Source organism: Delphinapterus leucas, chromosome 13, assembly GCF_059928025.1.
Source record: "Delphinapterus leucas isolate spDelLeu-1000000601 "Yukka" chromosome 13, BTC_Dleu_Yukka2, whole genome shotgun sequence".
NCBI lineage: Eukaryota > Metazoa > Chordata > Mammalia > Artiodactyla > Monodontidae > Delphinapterus > Delphinapterus leucas.
In genome coordinates this window covers 35,795,087-35,813,915 of record NC_143141.1, presented here as the reverse complement: position 1 = coordinate 35,813,915, position 18,829 = coordinate 35,795,087, and the positions used below count along the sequence as shown (strand labels likewise).

The 18,829-nt window shown below is 40.4% G+C and overlaps 1 pseudogene; it reads right to left on the bottom strand.

The window, feature by feature from the left end:
- On the bottom strand, positions 1-5,462 carry LOC111167917 (Golgi reassembly-stacking protein 2 pseudogene; annotated as a pseudogene).
- Between the last annotated feature and the right edge of the window lie 13,367 nt (positions 5,463-18,829).

The window sequence follows — 18,829 nt, the reverse complement described above, 5'->3', positions numbered from 1 at the left end:
CTATTTAAGTTCTGGTGGCAATAACTGTGCTGTTGGGCGTGCCTTCACTGAGAAGAGTACTCACGACTGATGGGGTTGAGCTTAGGGAAAGTCCAGACAGACCCTGTTCAGTTCCTCTCATTCCAAATGGTGGCAAAGATGATGGACCTCAAGCCTTGGGTGAGTAAACCCAGCCTTAAGAGGAGTAATGTGGCTCCCAGCCATCTCTCCAGGAAGAGAAATTTTCTTTCCTGCTTCAAATAGGCATGTAAGTATTTGGTACAAATTCTCCTTTCTAACCCCACATCTGGCTGCCTTCTCCACTCTGTGCAGAATTGGATGTAATGAGCACCTCCTGGTGCTAATATGGACACACTGTGTCTGTGCAACATGTGTTCGGTTTCCGTGGTTTTGCATTGTGTGTTTCCATGAGGCTGAACAGACTTTCAGACTCATTCACATTTGTTTCTGCTCTGACGATGTAATCCCTGCTATGAGGAATAGACCTGCAGTGAGCTTGAGAAGAATTCCACATCTTACCTTTGTCAGACATTTCCATTTGCCCCATCAAAGCTACCAAAACAAATGCTAACTCCCAACAAACCCTGGCCACTACACATATTACTGGCTGAGACTACTGGTTCTCTTACCACTTTGATGTTTAGATCAGCATTTTTATAGGTTTTTCAATATTTGCTTTTAGGAGATTCTGAATATATTATTATCTTTATTTAATCTTGAACCATTAGTAAAAACAAAGAGATCCCATTCAGCACTATGTCCTGGACATAGTTTTGTTGCTTCTAATTAATAGTAACTGGTAGCTGATTTTAAAAAAATTTTTTTTAATTTCCTTAGCAAGTTAGGAATAGAAAAGAAGAAAAACTTCCTTAATCTGTTAACAGGTATCCACCAAAAAAACTACACAGACATTATACTTAATGTTGAAGTATTAGAGGTATTTCCTTTAAAATAAAAACAAGAAGGGATTCTAACCATCACCATTATTCTCCTAGCCAGTGCAATAACACGAACAAAAATTTTAAAGTAATTATAAAAATCAGGAAGAAAATAATTGTCATTATTTGCAGACAATGTATTGGACTGCCTAAAAATTCCATAAGAATCAACTTTAAGATTACTAGAACTAATAAAGGAGGCCAGTGAGCTAGCCAGGGACATGACCAACACAGTCAATGATCATGACCAGTTAGAAAGCTGTCCACTCACAATAGAAAAAATATAAATTACATATTTATATTTTTAAAGTATGTATAAATTATACATGAATATGTATATATATAATAACTAGAAATAAAGCTAACCAAAACAATGTGCAGAACCTATAGTAAGACAACTATAAAACTTCATGAACTACATGTCTAAATGGGAAAACTTAATACTAAAAAGATGTCAGATCTCCACTACATAGAAAAAAAGATTCCAGATGGATATTTTTTTTAAGAGAATGCAAGATAAGTGTTCTTGCTTCTAATTAATGGTAACTGTCCATTGGTAGCATTGTCCATGAATGGAAGGTTCTTCTTATCTTGCCAATCAGACAGGTCTCAACCCTCAGAGAAAAGCAAGAAAAGAGAGAAGAGAAGAATGGAAGGCAGGACAGAGTTATCTTCTCTATAGTCAAGGCAAGACTAAGCAGAGAAAAGTAGAAGTGTCCTCTCACCTCCTACACTCTGATACTAAAGTAGACCATACGATAGTGCAGCCCCTCCAGTAATAACTTATGTATATGGTGCCTGTCTCATAGTAGTCAATCAGTGTTAGCTGAGTGAATAGGCGTACAAGTGAAGAATCTCAACATGTCCAATGTTTAAGCAAATCAACAATAGAAACAGAAGCTGTATCGGAGACAATGCTTCTTTTTAATTTATTTTATTTATTTATTTGTTTGTTTTTGGCTGCATTGGTTCTTCGTTGCTGCGCGTGGGCTTTTCTATAGTTGAGGCAAGCGGGGGCTACTCTTCATTGTGGTGCACAGGCTTCTCATTGTAGTGGCTTCTTTTGTTGCGGAGCACAGGCTCTAGGCACAGGGGCTTCAGTAGTTGTGGTGCCCGGGCTCAGTAGTTGCAGTCTGTGGGCTCTAGAGCACAGTGTCAGTAGTTATGGCACTCGGGCTTAGTTGCTCCGTGGCTTGTGGGATCTTCCCAGACCAGGGCTCGAACCCATGTCCCCTGCACTGACAGGCAGATTCTTAACCACTGTACCACCAGGGGAGTCCCTGGCAGGTGGATTCTTAACCACTGAGCCACCAGGGAAGTCCCTCTAAGACAATGTTTACTTTCAAGAATCAGCAGTGATAGGGACTTCCCTGCTGGCGCAGTGCTTAAGAATCCGCCTGCCAATGCAGGGGACAGGGGTTCGAGCCCTGGTCCAGGAGGATCCCACATGCCGCGGAGCAACTAAGCTCGTGTGCCACAACTACTGAGCCTGCGCTCTAGAGCCTGCAAGCCACAACTACCAAGCCCGCCTGCCTAGAGCCCATGCTCCACAACAAGAGAAGCCACCGCAATGACTAGCCTACTCACCGCAACAAAGAGTAGTAGCCCCCGCTCGCCTCAACTAGAGAAAAGCCCACCGGCAGCAACGAAGAACCAACGTAGCCAAAAGTAAATAAATTTATAGAAAAAAAAAGAATCAGCAGTGATAAAGAAGTTCTTATCTCCCCATTGCCTTTGAGCAAATATTCAAAGTGCAGACTCTCACTGGGTGGTATTGACTAAATTCCCATGAAAATTCATTAACTTCATCAACAGACTGAATTACTTTTCAATGCATACACAATCTTCCACATTCTATGTCAGCTGAGGTCAAGTCCTTTTTGCAGTTGGCCTGGGAGGAAAAATAAAAGTAGATGCCAGGAATTTAGGGTATGTGCCAAAAGGGAAAAAAGGCGCCAGCACTGGCAGTCACCAGAAGAATCAGCTCCAGTTTGCCTTGTTTGTTTATCAAATGTCCCGTCACAGGACCAGATTCCCTGCCATTCTATGAATGCATATAGCAAGACTCAACACTTGTGTCATGGTTCATTGAGGAAACAGCAAGAATTCCAGAATCAAGAGTCAAGCTGTTGTGATACCCATTAATGCATTCGTAAACAAAGAAGCTGTTTATCTGTAGATTTGTGTTCTGATATTTCACAACTGCCTGAGCAGGCTTTGTTCAGTCCACGATAAGTAGATCTCACCCTGGCTTGCTGAGCTTGCCATCTATTAAATTCAGTCTCAACTACTGCGAATGTTGTTGCCTCTAGTAGATTACAAAAACTAACATTCACTTTCTTTTTCTTTCTTTTTCTTTTAATGAGCAGATAGTGCAAAGAGTTCCCATATATCCCCTCTTCCCTGAACAGTTTTCCCTGCATTAGGGTAGTACATTTGTGACAAATTGATAAATCAATAGTAAGGTCCACAGTTTAGAGTTCATTCTTTGTATCATACAGTTCTATAGACTTTGACAAATGCACATGTATCCATCATGTATCATACAGTATCATGCAGAATAGTTCCACCTCCCTAAAAATCCCCTGAGCTTCACTTCTTCATCCCTCCTCCTCTCTCCCCTTGAACACTGGAAACCTCTGATATTTTTACTGTCTCCATAGTCTTGCCTTTTCCAAAATACCATGTAGCTGGAATCATACAGCACGTAGCCTCTTCGGATTGGCTTCTTTCACCTACTAATGTGCATTTAAGATTCCATGTTTTGCATTGCTTGATAGCTCATTTCTTTCTTTTTTTTAAATAAATTTATTTATTTTGTTATTTTATTTTGTTTTATTTTTTGGCTGCGTTGGGTCTTTGTTGCTGCGCGCGGGCTTTTCTCTGGTTGCCACGAGCAGGGGCTAATCTTCGTTGTGGTGCGCTGGCTTCTCATTGCGGTGGCTTCTCTTGTTGCAGAGCACGGGCTCTAGGCACACAGGCTTCAGTAGTTGTGGCTCGTGGGCTCTAGAGCGCAGGCTCAGTAGTTGTGGCGCATGAGCTTGGTTGTTCCGTGGCATGTGGGATCTTCCGGGACCAGGGCTCAAACCCGTGTCCCCTGCATTGGCAGGCAGATTCTTAACCACTGTGTCACCAGGGAAGCCCAACTCAGTTCTTTTTATTGCTGAATAATATTCCATTGTTTGGAGGTACTACAGCATGTTTATCCATTCAAGTGACACTGATGTTCACTTCTGACTGGTTTGAACAGCTCATAGAGAGGAATCAGTGGGATGGTTTTATGTTTTCCCTAAGATACTCTAAGGTTCTTTATGTGTGTTTATAAGATACGGGCTGGGGAGAGGGGGAATGAAAGTCACCCCTTATTCCAAGACAAAAACCTCTTAAACAGTTTAGTTTACTTCCTTCCAGTCATTTTTTTATATATTCACATTTTAAAATATTGAAGCCACATTATAAATACAATTTTTATCTTGTGTTTCTCACTTACCGTTATGAAATTTTGTTGTGGATAGTATGGTTCTCTGACAAGATCCCCTCCCCAAGGCTGACAAATGACATATGACCCCCAGCTGCTGGGAATAGTAGCTGCTGACAGCTCACAGCTAGGTCCCTCAGCAGGGCTTGTTCTTGGCCTTGGCCAAGGTTATGCTCCCTCCCTGGGTGAGCCCATGTCCAATGACTGGCTGACGCATAAATACAGAGACCCTCTTGTCTCAAATTGGGAAAACTCAGAAGAACCATGTCAGCTCCAGAGATCCCTGGAGAGTCAGGTGAGGCCTCAGTTACAACTACACTGCAAATCAGCTTCTCCCTCTATCCAATCCTTCCTTTTTTACTTTGAATCTGAGAACACTCCCCATATAGCTCATCAGCTCTGTTTCAAGGGATCTAAGACAGGTGTCACCAGAAATGGTCTTAGGAAGCAGACTCTAACACTGGATTCTGTAGCTGGATATCTCACAGCAATCCCTTAGGCAATGAGTACCCTTTCACGGGTGGTAGTTGGAGCATGGAGAGCCCTTGGTGTGTTGTGGTGATGCGATTATTAAAACTTTCACAAATGGTAAAACTGGGATGGGATACTGATAGAGGAGGATCTTGATAGGGACAGAGTAAAGGGACAAAGTAGGTGATTAAGTAGTTAATCCCACTAAGGGATCATAAGTAAAAAAAAAAATATATATATATATATATATATGGGAGACCCCTGTAAGTTAACGATCACCCAAGAAAGCAGGTTTGCTTAACCACAAAACCAAACAGGCTTGCCTAGCAACAAAACCATGCAAGAGAAGCATGAGACATGCCCCAAAACCATAAAACAATGGTGGAATGAGACCCACATCCTGCCCAGTGAGCTCAGTAGGTTAATGATTCCTAGGACATGCTACTCTGCTCACACTAAAAACAAAAATATAAGGTGACATTACACTGAAACCTGAGGTGATTTACCATATTTTAGTATATGTTACTGCCTTTTCGCTCATTTCCAATGCCCCATGACAGTCCCGGCTTGTCCATGTGGGGACAAGAAAACCCCCCTGCCCAATGTGGAGGAGGAGCTGATGATGGAAGCTTCTCGTCTACTCAAGAATGATGAAGGAGGGGCTTCCCTGGTGGCGCAGTGGTTGAGAGTCCACCTGCCGATGCAGGGGACGCGGGTTCGTGCCCCGGTCCGGGAAGATCCCACATGCCGCGAAGCGGCTGGGCCCGTGAGCCACGGCCGCTGAGCCTGCGCGTCCAGAGCCTGTGCTCCGCAGCGGAAGGGGCCACAACAGTGAGAGGCCCGCGTACCGCAAAAAAAAAAAAAAAAAAAGAATGATGAAGGAGGTGGGCTTCTCCCCCTCCCTATTCTTCTTTTGATTACAAAACTGTAGCCCACTAAGCTCTCAGGGCAGCACCGTCTTGCCTGCCCACTTGTAAGCCTCACAAGCATCCTATTCTAATGAAACACTTATCTATCTCTTTGCCTCTCACTGAATTCTTTCTGCACTGAGACATAGAGAATCAGAGCTTCTCAGAGCGCCCAGAAATGCACTTCTGTGGGTTCATTCTGGTCATGTAAGGCCTTTGCTGAGAAATTCACTGATAGCCTTGTAGGGGGTTCCCTTGTAAGTTCTTCTTTTCTCTTGCTGTTTCTAAGATTCTCTCTTTGCTTTGATTTTGACAGCTTTATTATAATGGGTCTTAGAGAATATATCTTTACATCGACTTTGTTTGGGGACCTATTCACTTCATGAACTTGGATGTCCAAATCTCTCCCCAGATTTGGAAAGTTCTCAGCCATTTTGTCTTTAAATAAGCTTTCCACCCCCTTCTCCCTCTCTTCTTCTGAGACTCCCATAATTTGCAGATCATTTCTTTTGATGGTGGCCCAAAAATCATGCAGGCTTTCTTCAGCCTTTTTTAATTTAAAAAAAATTTTCCCCTCTGGATAATTCCATAGTTATTATCTTTTAATTCACAGATTTTTTCTCTTTAATTCATTCTGCTGTTGATGCTCTCTATTGCATTTTTTATTTCATTCATTGTATTTTTGTTCTTTCTAATGATTTCTGTGTCTTTGTTAAACTTCTCATTTTGTTTGTGCATTGTTTTCCTGATTTTGTTAAACTGTCTTTCTGTGTTTTCTTGTAGCTCACTAAGCTTATTTAAAACAGCTCTTTTGACATCTTTATTGGGTAGATCTCCAGGTCTTGGGTTCAGTCACTGGAAGAATTATTGTGATCTTTTGGTGACATCAAATTTCCTTGATATTCATGTTCCTTGAAGGCTTGCATTGCTCTCTTTGCATATGAAGTTGCTGTCACCCCCTCTGGTCTTCACTAACTGACTTCAGGAAAGAATTACCTTCCTTCAGCCCCGCTAGGGATGCTGAGGTTTCCTCAGACTGGCTATGGATATTCCTGCTCTACCCTTATTGCTCCCTCTTGTGGTAGCATTCTTAATCTTGTATGCCTACCCTCAATCTTGCAATACACCAGGCTGAGTGCTGACAGCCTCCCTTTTGCTCTCAGGACAGTACTAAATCTCAATTTTGTGTTCTCTCCCTGGCCGTGCAGTATGGTCCGGCTTTCTGTGTGCGCTCACTAGCCATCTGCCAAGGCTTGCTCATGCCACCATCACAGGTATGCACAGGGAGCTGACCACAGGATGGGGAAGTGAGTGGGTGAGGTACCCAGAGCACTGGGGGTACAACAGGCCAGCTGGGGTATCAGTGGATGAGGCATCCCCAGGGGCTCATTGGTGGGCTTCCTGATGGAGTCCCACAGTTAATAGGATGCAGTTAGCAGGATCCATGTCCCTTCAAGGCCCTCCAAGTCCTAGCTGCATCCCTCCCAGCTGCTCCCCCACTACCCCCACCTCCAGTCATTCAACTCATGACTGAGTACTCTGGATGGGTCAAAAGAGAAATGAACCTCTTTGGCAGCATCCCACATAGCTGGGGAGGCTGGGTGGTCACTCACTGTCTCACTTCCCACATGGGAGAAATTACAGTCTGAGAAGGGTTCTCACCAAGGTCTGTACGCCTATTATCTGATGCATGGATGAACAAGACTCCCCTGGACCTCTTGACATATAGTGCTGGATCCCACATCTCCCACAAAGGTACTTTTTCCATAGATAGGTGCTAAATTGTTGTTGAGGGGGGTAATACAAGTGAAGGACATCCTGTTTGGACATCTTGTTGACATCACTCGATAAATTTAATTTATCTAAACTTAGTCTACACACACTCCTATTTTAAACAATACAAAAACTTAGACTGTTTCAGTCTAATCATCCCTTCCAAACATATTTTATTTTTGTTCAATATTTTAATACTACTTGTTTTGTGATTTTTATACATCATGAGACATTAATTATTGTTTAACTCAATCATTGTTTGTTTAGATATTCACATATTTAATGATTTGTTTCATTCTTCTTGCAGTGGACTGTCCATCAAATATTTTTGTGTACCCTAAGTGCATCTTTAGAATTTCCTTTAGTGTAAAATCTGTTTATTACAAAGGCTCTGATTTTTTCATTTGACCAAACAATATTTTTATTTTTCCCTCTTGATAGTTTCACTATGTATGCAATTCTAGGTTGACAGTTACTGTCTCTCAGAATACTGAAGATATTATTCCATTGTCCTCCAGATACCATTTTGGAGATATCCACTGTGAGCTCTGTAGTTCCTTTGTGTTAGTCTGTCTTTACATTTTGACTATTTTTAAGACCTCTCCATAGTCTTTGGTATCCTTCAGTTCCACTACTATCTGTCTAAGGAAAATTTTGCTTACATTGCTGTAAATTCATTGAGCTCCTTAAGTCTGAAGTATGCACATACGTTTCATCAATTCTGAAAATTTTTAAGTCATTATCTCTTCAAACTTTGCCTCTCTTTCATTCTCTCTGTCCTTCCTCCTAGAAGTCCACTTAGACGTAAGTTAGACCTCCTCACCCTGTCCTTCATGCCTTTTAATCTGTCTTTCATATTTTCTACTGCTTTGTCTCTCTGTTATGCATTCTGGATCATTTCTTCAGATCTATTTTCCTGTTCATGTTTTTATCACCTATATCTAATTTTCTCTTTAAATTTAAACCATCATTTGAGTTTTTTATTTCAATTATTATATTTGTTTTGCATAAAAATTCTATTTGATTGTTTTTCAAGTATGCCTGTTTATCTTTCATAATAACTTGTGTCTTATATATATATATTTTTTAACATCTTTATTGAAGTGTAATTGCTTTACAATGGTGTGTTAGTTTCTGCTTTATAACAAAGTGAATCAGTTATACATTGTATCTTATATTTTTAATCACCACTTTTCTTTCTCTAAATATATTAAACATGCTTAAGTTACATTTTGTACTTGATAATTCCCATACCTAAAAACTATGTTGGCCTTATTCTGTGGTTTGTTGTTCCTGCTGGCTTTTCCTCAGAGTGCCTTGTCTCCTTAAATGCTTTTTGACGTTGTCTCTGAGCCCACATTCCTCCGAACTTTATTCATGGAAAACTTTGAGGTTTTTGTTTTGATTGCATTTCTCCAAAGAGGATTTAGTTTTGCTTCTTCCAAATTTCTGGAATCATTACCAATCCAGAACTATTTTAAATTAAATTTTGACCTAAAAGTGTTTAGAACCATGCAGGTAGTGTAAATTTGGGTTACAAACTTGAATGAGTGCCAGCTTATGGTTAGGAAGTCTCAAGAGAAAATTTTCTCCCTTAACCCAACTGACAAGCAAGCTTCCTTGCTATGTCTATCTGTAAGGCAACGTACGTTTCTAGTTCATTCATACACTCTGTTGTCTTTTAGTGTCACAACTCCTTCTTTTGGCTTTTGCCTCCTGTTCACCCTACAGCATGTGATCATCAAAATGAAAGCTGGTCCTCATTAAAGAAACGACTGATTCCAGGGTTGGTACACAAAAAAATATGAGACTGGAACATTTTGTTATATCAGAAAGTAATAAATTGCTCCAAAAAAGATGGGAAGATATTAAAAAAAATAAATTAAATTAAATAAAACAAAGGAACCAGAATGAAGGGATTCTCACAGCTCACATCTGGGAAAGTTTGACCTCATAATAAATGGTGATAGTGATAGAATAAAATTCATGTAAAGAAATAAGAATCCATGAGTTTATATTGAGATAGATTGCTATATGATAAAGATAGAGAGATAGAGGATAGATAGATAGATAGATAATAGATAGACAGATGATAGATAGATACAGACAAAAAATAAAAAACCTTCCTTATAATAGAATGTCGACAAATAAATGCCGACCAGAAACAATGATATAATTAGCTAATCATTTGGCACCCACAATAGTAACAATGATTTCAGATAAGAATGAAAAGTAGATACCGAAACTAATGGGTAGAAGTATGACAAGAAACAGGATGTTTAGGTAGTCTCAAAATATTTCACCAGAGACACTTATTAATTACAAAAGGAAAAAGAGCAACTTTATAATGGAGAAACCTGGCAGATAGCACCTTCAGCAAGGAATCACAAATGAAAAATGGATATCATGTGCTTCTGTATGTGATGCACTGAGAAGGGCACATCATTTCTGTGACGTTCTTGCCAAATACGTATAAGCTAAGTCCAATCATGAGGAAACATCAGACAAATACAAATTGAGGGAAATTTTACAAAATAACTGACGTACACTCTTCAGAAATATCAAGACCATGGAAAGATAAACACTGTAGAACTGTTCCTGATTAAAGGAGACTAACAAGACAAAAAGAAAACAAACACAGCCTGTGATCCTGGGTTGGATGTTGGATCAGAAGATTTTTGTTGTTATTGTTATAAAGGACTTTATTGGGACAACTAGAAAAATTTGAATGAGATCTATAGAACAGATAGTAATATTGTATTCATGTTAATTTTATGACTTTGATAATTGTACTGTTGTTATGTAAGAGAATGTTCCTGTTTGTAAGGGAAATAGAGAGAGAGAGAGAGAAAGAAGGAGAAGGAGAAGAAGAGAAAGAAGGAGAAAAGGAGGAAGAATAGACAGACTGATATAGATGTTGTAGATATAAAGAGGGGGAAGGAAGAATAAAGCAAAGGTGGTAAAATGTTAACCACAGGAACAAATGGGAATCTGGGTGAAGAATATACTACAAGACTCTTTATGCCACTGTACTATTTGGAACAGTTTTGTAGGTCTAAAATTATTTCAAAATAAAAAGTTTTAAAGAAATGAAAGCTGATTCAGACCAAGCTCAGATCCAGGACTGTAATCAGGGCCTGGGTGGGTCCAGATCCCCACTCTTGCCCATCTCTCAGAGGGAGGCTGTGCTGGAGCAGAGGGTGGCTGAGAACAACCAGCACTGAAAGGACTCAGAATCAACAGAGCTAGGAAATGATGTGGACTGAGTGAGCCATGAGGCCAGGGACAATGACAGTGCAAGCAGACTCATCAACTCCAACAAGAATCACAAGAATATGCTGACTACAAACAACAGATTCGCAGAAGCTCTTGGAGAAACAACACTCTGTACAATAGTTTACAAGCTAACCAGTTTCTTATATTAACTTCAGATTTGGGGAAAGAAAGAGCAAATAAATTCATTGCCATTTAATGTGAACTCACTTGATTTATTAAGACTTGTTGAAACTCTCCCAATACTTTTTTTTTTTTTTGGCCGCGCAGCATGTGAGATCTTAGTTCCCCAACCAGGGATGAACCCCGCCCCCTGCAATGGAAGCGCGGAGTCTTAACCACTGGACCACCAGGGAAGTCCCTCTCTCAACATATATTGGTCTAAATTCTCTAGAACAGTGCTGTCTAGTGCAGCAGTCATCGGGTCTGTGAGGCTATTCTAATTTAAATTATTAAAAAAATAAATAAAAATTTAAAATTCAGTTCTTTAGTCACATCAGCCACATTTCAGGTACTCAATAGCCACACGTGGTTAGTGGCTCATAGCTACTATACTGCACAGTACAGATACTGAACACTTCCATCACTACAGAAAATTCTGGACATTCTGTAAATCTGCAGAAAACATTGTACATTACTATTCCAGAAGCGGAAGAGCTCATCATTGATGAAGATAGCTGTGATTTTTTATTTCATTGTCTTTGACTCATGGTAAATAGGCAAAACATGGGAAATACTTTCAATAAAGCCCAAACATTCCACTTCCTGTTGAATTCAATACCAGGAGAGTTCTTTTTGCCAAAGAGGAGAGACTCATACAGAAGAAATAGGAGTAATAAAGAACCTTGAGACTGTTGCAAATATTGTCGAGAAGATTCTGATATTCCTATGTCCTCTCACTTTTTGGTTGACCCACATTTCTCCCCATCCTCCACCCCCACTCTGCACTATGGAAAATATTGTACATGTTTCATTCACTATAGAGAATGGTTTGGCAAGAAAGCCTTGACCAAGACAAATTTCCAACAATATAGTATTAACCAAGGAAGTAAGGAAATTGACCTAAACATCCAAATTAGGAGCTAAGGAGTTATAGCTCTGAGTTATTAAGACTGGAAGGGAATTGTGAGATACTAAACTTTCATAGCCTATGATCACTTCATGTCAGAGCTGACAAAGCCTGATTGCTCAATGCAAGCTGAAGTGAACATGTCTCCAATGGATATCTTCAATACATTCAAATGGAATCCAAAAATTAAAAAGAAATGCAGAGTTTAATACCACATATGCAACACTTGAAAGCATGCAAAATAATACCAGAGGTTGTTTTTAATACAATATATGCAATAAAACATAAATATTTGCATGGTAATAATAAATACCAACTTCAAATAGTGGTTAGCTTTAAAGAGATAGGGAGGGGAAAACATCAGGAAGGGAGACGGAGAGCTTCAACTAGATATATTAATATTTTCTTTAAAAAATCTGGTGCAATTGCTGGGGAAGATGGCAGAAGAGTAAGACGCGGAGATCACCTTCCTCCCCACAGATACACCAGAAATACATCTACACGTGTAACAACTCCTACAGAACACCTACTGAACGCTGGCAGAAGACCTCAGACCTCCCAAAAGGCAAGAAACCCCCCACCACCACCACCACGTACCTGGATAGGGCAAAAGAAAAAAGAATAAACAGAGACAAAAGGATAGGTATGGGACCTGCACCAGTGGGACGGAGCTCTGAAGGAGGAAAGCTTTCCACACACTAGCAAGCCCCTTCGCGGGCTGAGACTGCGGGCGGCGGAGGGGGAAAGCTTCGGAGCCGTGGAAGAAAACACAGCAACAGGGGTGCGGAGGGTAAAGCGGCGAGATTCCCCCACAGAGGATCAGTGCTGACCAGTACTCACCAGGCCGAGAGGCTTGTCTGCTCACCCGCCAGGGCAGACGGGGCCTGGAGTTGAGGCTCGGGCTTCGGTCGGAGCGCCGGGAGAGGACTGGGGTTGGCGGCGTGAACACAGCCTGCTGGGGGTTAGTGCGCCACGGCTGGCCGGGAGGGAGTCCGGAGAAAGGTCTGGACCTGCCGAAGAGGCAAGAGACTTTTTCTTCCCTCTTTGTTTCCTGCTGCGCGAGGAGAGGGGATTAAGAGCGCTGCTTAAAGGAGCTCCAGAGACGGGCGCGAGCCGCAGCTAAAAGCGCGGACTCCAGAGACGGGCAGGAGACGCTAAGGCTGCTGCTGCCGCCACCAAGAAGCCTGTGTGCGAGCACAGGTCACTATCCACACCCCGCTTCTGGGGAGCCTGTGCAGCCCGCTACTGCCAGGGTCCCGGGACCCAAGGACTACTTCCCCGAGAGAACGCACGGCGTGCCTCAGGCTGGTGCCACGTCACGTCGGCCTCTGCCGCCGCAGGCCCGCCCCGCACTCCGTGCCCCTCCCTCCCCGCGGCCTGAGTGAGCCAGAGTCCCCAAAGCAGCTACTCCTTCAACCCCGTCCTGTGTGAGCGAAGAACAGACGCCCTCAGCGACTTACACGCAGAGGCGGGGCCAAATCCAAAGCTGAGCCCCTGGGAGCTGTGAGAACAAAGAAGAGAAAGGGAAATCTCTCCCAGCAGCCTCAGGAGCAGCGGATTAAAGCTCCACAATCAACTTGACGTACCCTGCATCTGTGGAATACATGAATAGACAACCAATCATCCCAAATTAAGGAGGTGGACTCTGAGAGGAAGATTTATGATTTTTTCCCCATTTCCTCTTTTTGTGAGTGTGTATGTGTATGCTTCTGTGTGAGATTTTTGTCTGTATAGCTTTGCTTCCACCATTTGTCCTAGGGTTCTATCCGTCCGTTTTTTGTTTTGTTTTTTAAATTTTTTTTCTTAATAATTATTTTTTTAATAATTTATTTATTTTATTTTACCTTTTTTTCTTTCTTTCTTTCTTTCCCTCCTTCCCTCCTTTAGACAACGAATCATCCCAAATTGAGGAGGTGGAATTTGAGAGCAAGATTTATGATTTTTTCCCCTTTTCCTCTTTTTGTGAGTGTGTATGTGTATGCTTCTGTGTGAGATCTTGTCTGTATAGCTTTGCTTCCACCATTTGTCCTAGGGTTCTATCCGTCCGTTTTTGGTTGTTTTTTTTTTTTTTTTTTCTCTTAAAAAGTATTTTTTTTGTTTAAATAACTTTATATTTTATCTTTATTTTATTTCACTTTATCTTCTTTCTTTCTTTTGTTCCTTCCCTCCTTCCTTCCTTCCTCCCTCCCTCCCTCCCTCCCTCCTTTCTTTCTTTCTTTCTACTAATTCTTTCTTTCTACTTTATCTCCTTCTACTTTATGAAAGGCTCTTAGTGCTGCAGCCAGGAGTCACTGCTGTGCCTCTGAGGTGGGAGAGCCAACTTCAGGACACTGGCCCACAAGAGACCTCCCAGCTCCACATAATATCAAATGGCAAAAATCTCCCAGAGATCTCCATCTCAACACCAGCACCCAGCTTCACTCAACGACCAGCAAGCTGCAGTACTGGACATCCTATGCCAAACAACTAGCAAGACAGGAACACAACCCCACCCATTAGCAGAAAGGCTGCCTAAAATCATAATAAGTCCACAGATACCCCAAAACACACCACCAGACGTCAACCTGCCCACCAGAAAGACAAGATCCAGCCTCATCCACCAGAACACAGGCACTAGTCCCCTCCACCAGGAAGCCTACACAACCCACTGAACCAACCTTAGCCACTGGGGACAGACACCAAAAACAACGGGAACTACGAACCTGCAGCCTGTGAAAAGGAGACCCCAAACACAGTAAGATAAGCAAAATGAGAAGACAGAAAAACACACAGCAGATGAAGGAGCAAGATAAAAACCCACCAGACCTAACAAATGAGGAAGAAATAGGCAGTCTACCTGAAAAAGAATTCAGAATAATGACAGTCAAGATGATCCAGAATCTTGGAAATAGAATAGACAAAATGCAAGAAACATTTAACCAGGACCTAGAAGAACAAAAGATGAAACAAACAACGATGAACAACACCATAAATGAAATTAAAAATACTCTAGATGGGATCAATAGCAGAATAACTGAGGCAGAAGAACGGATAAGTGACCTGGAAGATAAAATAGTGGAAATAACTACTGCAGAGCAGAATAAAGAAAAAAGAATGAAAAGAACTGAGGACAGTCTCAGAGACCTCTGGGACAACATTAAATGCACCAACATTCGAATTATAGGGGTTCCAGAAGAAGAAGAGAAAAAGAAAGGGACTGAGAAAATATTTGAAGAGATTATAGTTGAAAACTTCCCTAATATGGGAAAGGAAATAGTTAATCAAGTCCAGGAAGCACAGAGAGTCCCATACAGGATACATCCAAGGAGAAATACGCCAAGACACATATTAATCAAACTGTCAAAAATTAAATACAAAGAAAACATATTAAAAGCAGCAAGGGGAAAATAACACACAAGGGATTCCCCATAAGGTTAACTGCTAATCTTTCAGCAGAAACTCTGCAAGCCAGAAGGGACTGGCAGGACATACTTAAAGTGATGAAGGAGAAAAACCTGCAACCAAGATTACTCTACCCAGCAAGGATATCATTCAGATTTGATGGAGAAATTAAAGCCTTTACAGACAAGCAAAAGCTGACAGAGTTCAACACCACCAAACCAGCTTTACAACAACTGCTAAAGGAACTTCTCTAGGCAAAAAAAAAAAAAAGAGAAGGAAAAGACCTACAATAACGAACCCAAAACAATTTAGAAAGTGGGAATAGGAACATACATATCAATAATTACCTTAAATGTAAATGGACTAAATGCTCCCACCAAAAGACACAGATTGGCTGAATGGATACAAAAACAAGACCCATATATTTGCTGTCTACAAGAGACCCACTTCAGACCTAGAGACACATACAGACTGAAAGTAAGGGGATGGAAAAAGATATTTCATGCAAATGGAAACCAAAAGAAAGCTGGAGTAGCAATTCTCATATCAGACAAAATAGACTTTAAAATAAAGACTATCAGAAGAGACAAAGAAGGACACTACATAATGATCAAGGGATTGATCGATCAAAGAAGAAGATATAACAATTGTAAATATTTATGGACCCAACAGAGGAGCACCTCAATACATAAGGCAAACACTAACAGCCATAAAAGGGGAAATCGACAGGGGAAAACACATTCATAGTAGGGGACTTTAACACCCCACTTTCACCAATGGACAGATGATCCAAAATGAAAATAAATAAGGAATCACAAGCTTTAAATGATACATTAAACAAGATGGACTTAATTGATATTTATAGGACATTCCATCCAAAAACAACAGAATACATATTCTTCTCAAGTGCTCATGGAACATTCTCCAGGATAGATCATATCTTAGGTCACAAATCAAGCCTTGGTAAATTTAAGAAAATTGAAATTGTATCAAGTATCTTTTCCGACCACAATGCTATGAGACTAGATATCAATTACAGGAAAAGATCTGTAAAAAATACAAACACATGGAGGCTAAACAATACATTACTTAATAACGAAGTGATCACTGAAGAAATCAAAGAGGAAATTAAAAAATATCTAGAAACAAATGACAATGGAGACACGATGACCCAAAATCTATGGGCTGCAGCAAAAGCAGTTCTAAGAGGGAAGTTTATATCAATACAATCCTACCTTAAGAAACAGGAAACATCTCGAATAAACAACCTAACCTTGCACCTAAAGCAATTAGAGAAAGAAGAACAAAAAAACCCCAAAGTTAGCAGAAGGAAAGAAATCATAAAGATCAGATCAGAAATAAATGAAAAACAAATGAAGGAAACGATAGCAAAGATCAATAAAACTAAAAGCTGGTTCTTTGAGAAGATAAACAAAATTGATAAACCATTAGCCAGACTCATCAAGAAAAAAAGGGAGAAGACTCAAATCAATAGAATTAGAAATGAGAAAGGAGAAGTAACAACTGACACTGAAGAAATACAAAAGATCATGAGAGATTACTACAAGCAACTCTATGCCAATAAAATGGACAACCTGGAAGAAATGGACAAACTCTTAGAAATGTACAACCTGCCAAGACTGAATCAGGAAGAAATAGAAAATATGAACAGACCAATCACAAGCACTGAAATTGAAACTGTGATTAAAAATCTTCCAACAAACAAAAGCCCAGGACCAGATGGCTTCACAGGCGAATTCTATCAAACATTTAGAGAAGAGCTAACACCTATCCTTCTCAAACTCTTCCAGAATATAGCAGAGGGAGGAACACTCCCAAACTCATTCTATGAGGCCACCATCACCCTGATACCAAAACCAGACAAGGATGTCACAAAAAAAGAAAACTACAGGCCAATATCACTGATGAACATAGATGCAAAAATCCTCAACAAAATACTAGCAAACAGAATCCAACAGCACATTAAACGGATCATACATCATGATCAAGTGGGGTTTATTCCAGGGATGCAAGGATTCTTCAATATACGCAAATCAATCAACGTGATACACCATATTAACAAACTGAAGGAGAAAAACCATATGATCATCTCAATAGATGCAGAGAAAGCTTTCGACAAAATTCAACACCCAACTATGATAAAAACCCTGCAGAAAGTAGGCATAGAGGGAACTTTCCTCAACATAATAAAGGCCATATATGACAAACCCACAGCCAACGTCGTCCTCAATGATGAAAAACTGAAAGCATTTCCACTAAGATCAGGAACAAGACAAGGTTGCCCACTCTCACCACTCTTATTCAACATAGTTTTAGAAGTTTTAGCCACAGCAATCAGAGAAGAAAAGGAAATAAAAGGAATCCAAATTGGTCAAGAAGAAATAAAGCTGTCACTGTTTGCAAATGACATGATACTATACATAGAGAATCCTAAAGATGCTACCAGAAAACTCCTACAGCTAATCAATGAATTTGGTAAAGTAGCAGGATACAAAATTAATGCACAGAAATCTCTGGCATCCCTATACACTAATCATGAAAAATCTGAACGTGAAATCAAGAAAACACTCCCATTTACCATTGCAACAAAAAGAATAAAATATCTAGAAATAAACCTACCTAAGGAGACAAAAGACCTGTATGCAGAAAATTATAAGACACTGATGAAAGAAATTAAAGATGATACAACTAGATGGAGAGATATACCATATTCTTGGATTGGAAGAATCAACATTGTGAAAATGACTCTACTACCCAAAGCAATCTACAGGTTCAATGCAATCCCTATCAAACTACCACTGGCATTTTTCACAGACCTAGAACCAAAAATTTCACAATTTGTATGGAAACACAAAAGACCCCGAATAGCCAAAGCAATCTTGAGAACGAAAAAAGGAGCTGGAGGAATCAGGCTCCCTGACTTCAGACTATACTACAAAGCTACAGTAATCAAGACAGTATGGTACTGGCACAAAAACAGAAAGATAGATCAATGGAACAGGATAGAAAGCCCAGAGATTAACCCATGCACATATGGTCACCTTATCTTTGATAAAGGAGGCAGAAATGTACAATGGAGAAAGGACAGCCTCTTCAATAAGTGGTGCTGGGAAAACTGGACAGGTACATGTAAAAGTATGAGATTAGATCACTCCCTAACACCATACAAAAAAATAAGCTCAAAATGGATTAAAGACCTAAATGTAAGGCCAGAAACTATCAAACTCTTAGAGGAAAACATAGGCAGGACACTCTATGACGTAAATCACAGCAAGATCCTTTTTGACCCACCTCCTAGGGAAATGGAAATAAAAATAAACAAATGGGACCTAATGAAATTTCAAAGCTTTTGCACAGCAAACGAAACCATAAACAAGACCAAAAGACAACCCTCAAAATGGGAGAAAATATTTGCAGATGAAGCAACTGACAAAGGATTAATCTCCAAAATTTACAAGCCGCTCATGCAGCTCAATAACAAAAAAACAAACAACCCAATCCAAAAATGGGCAGAAGA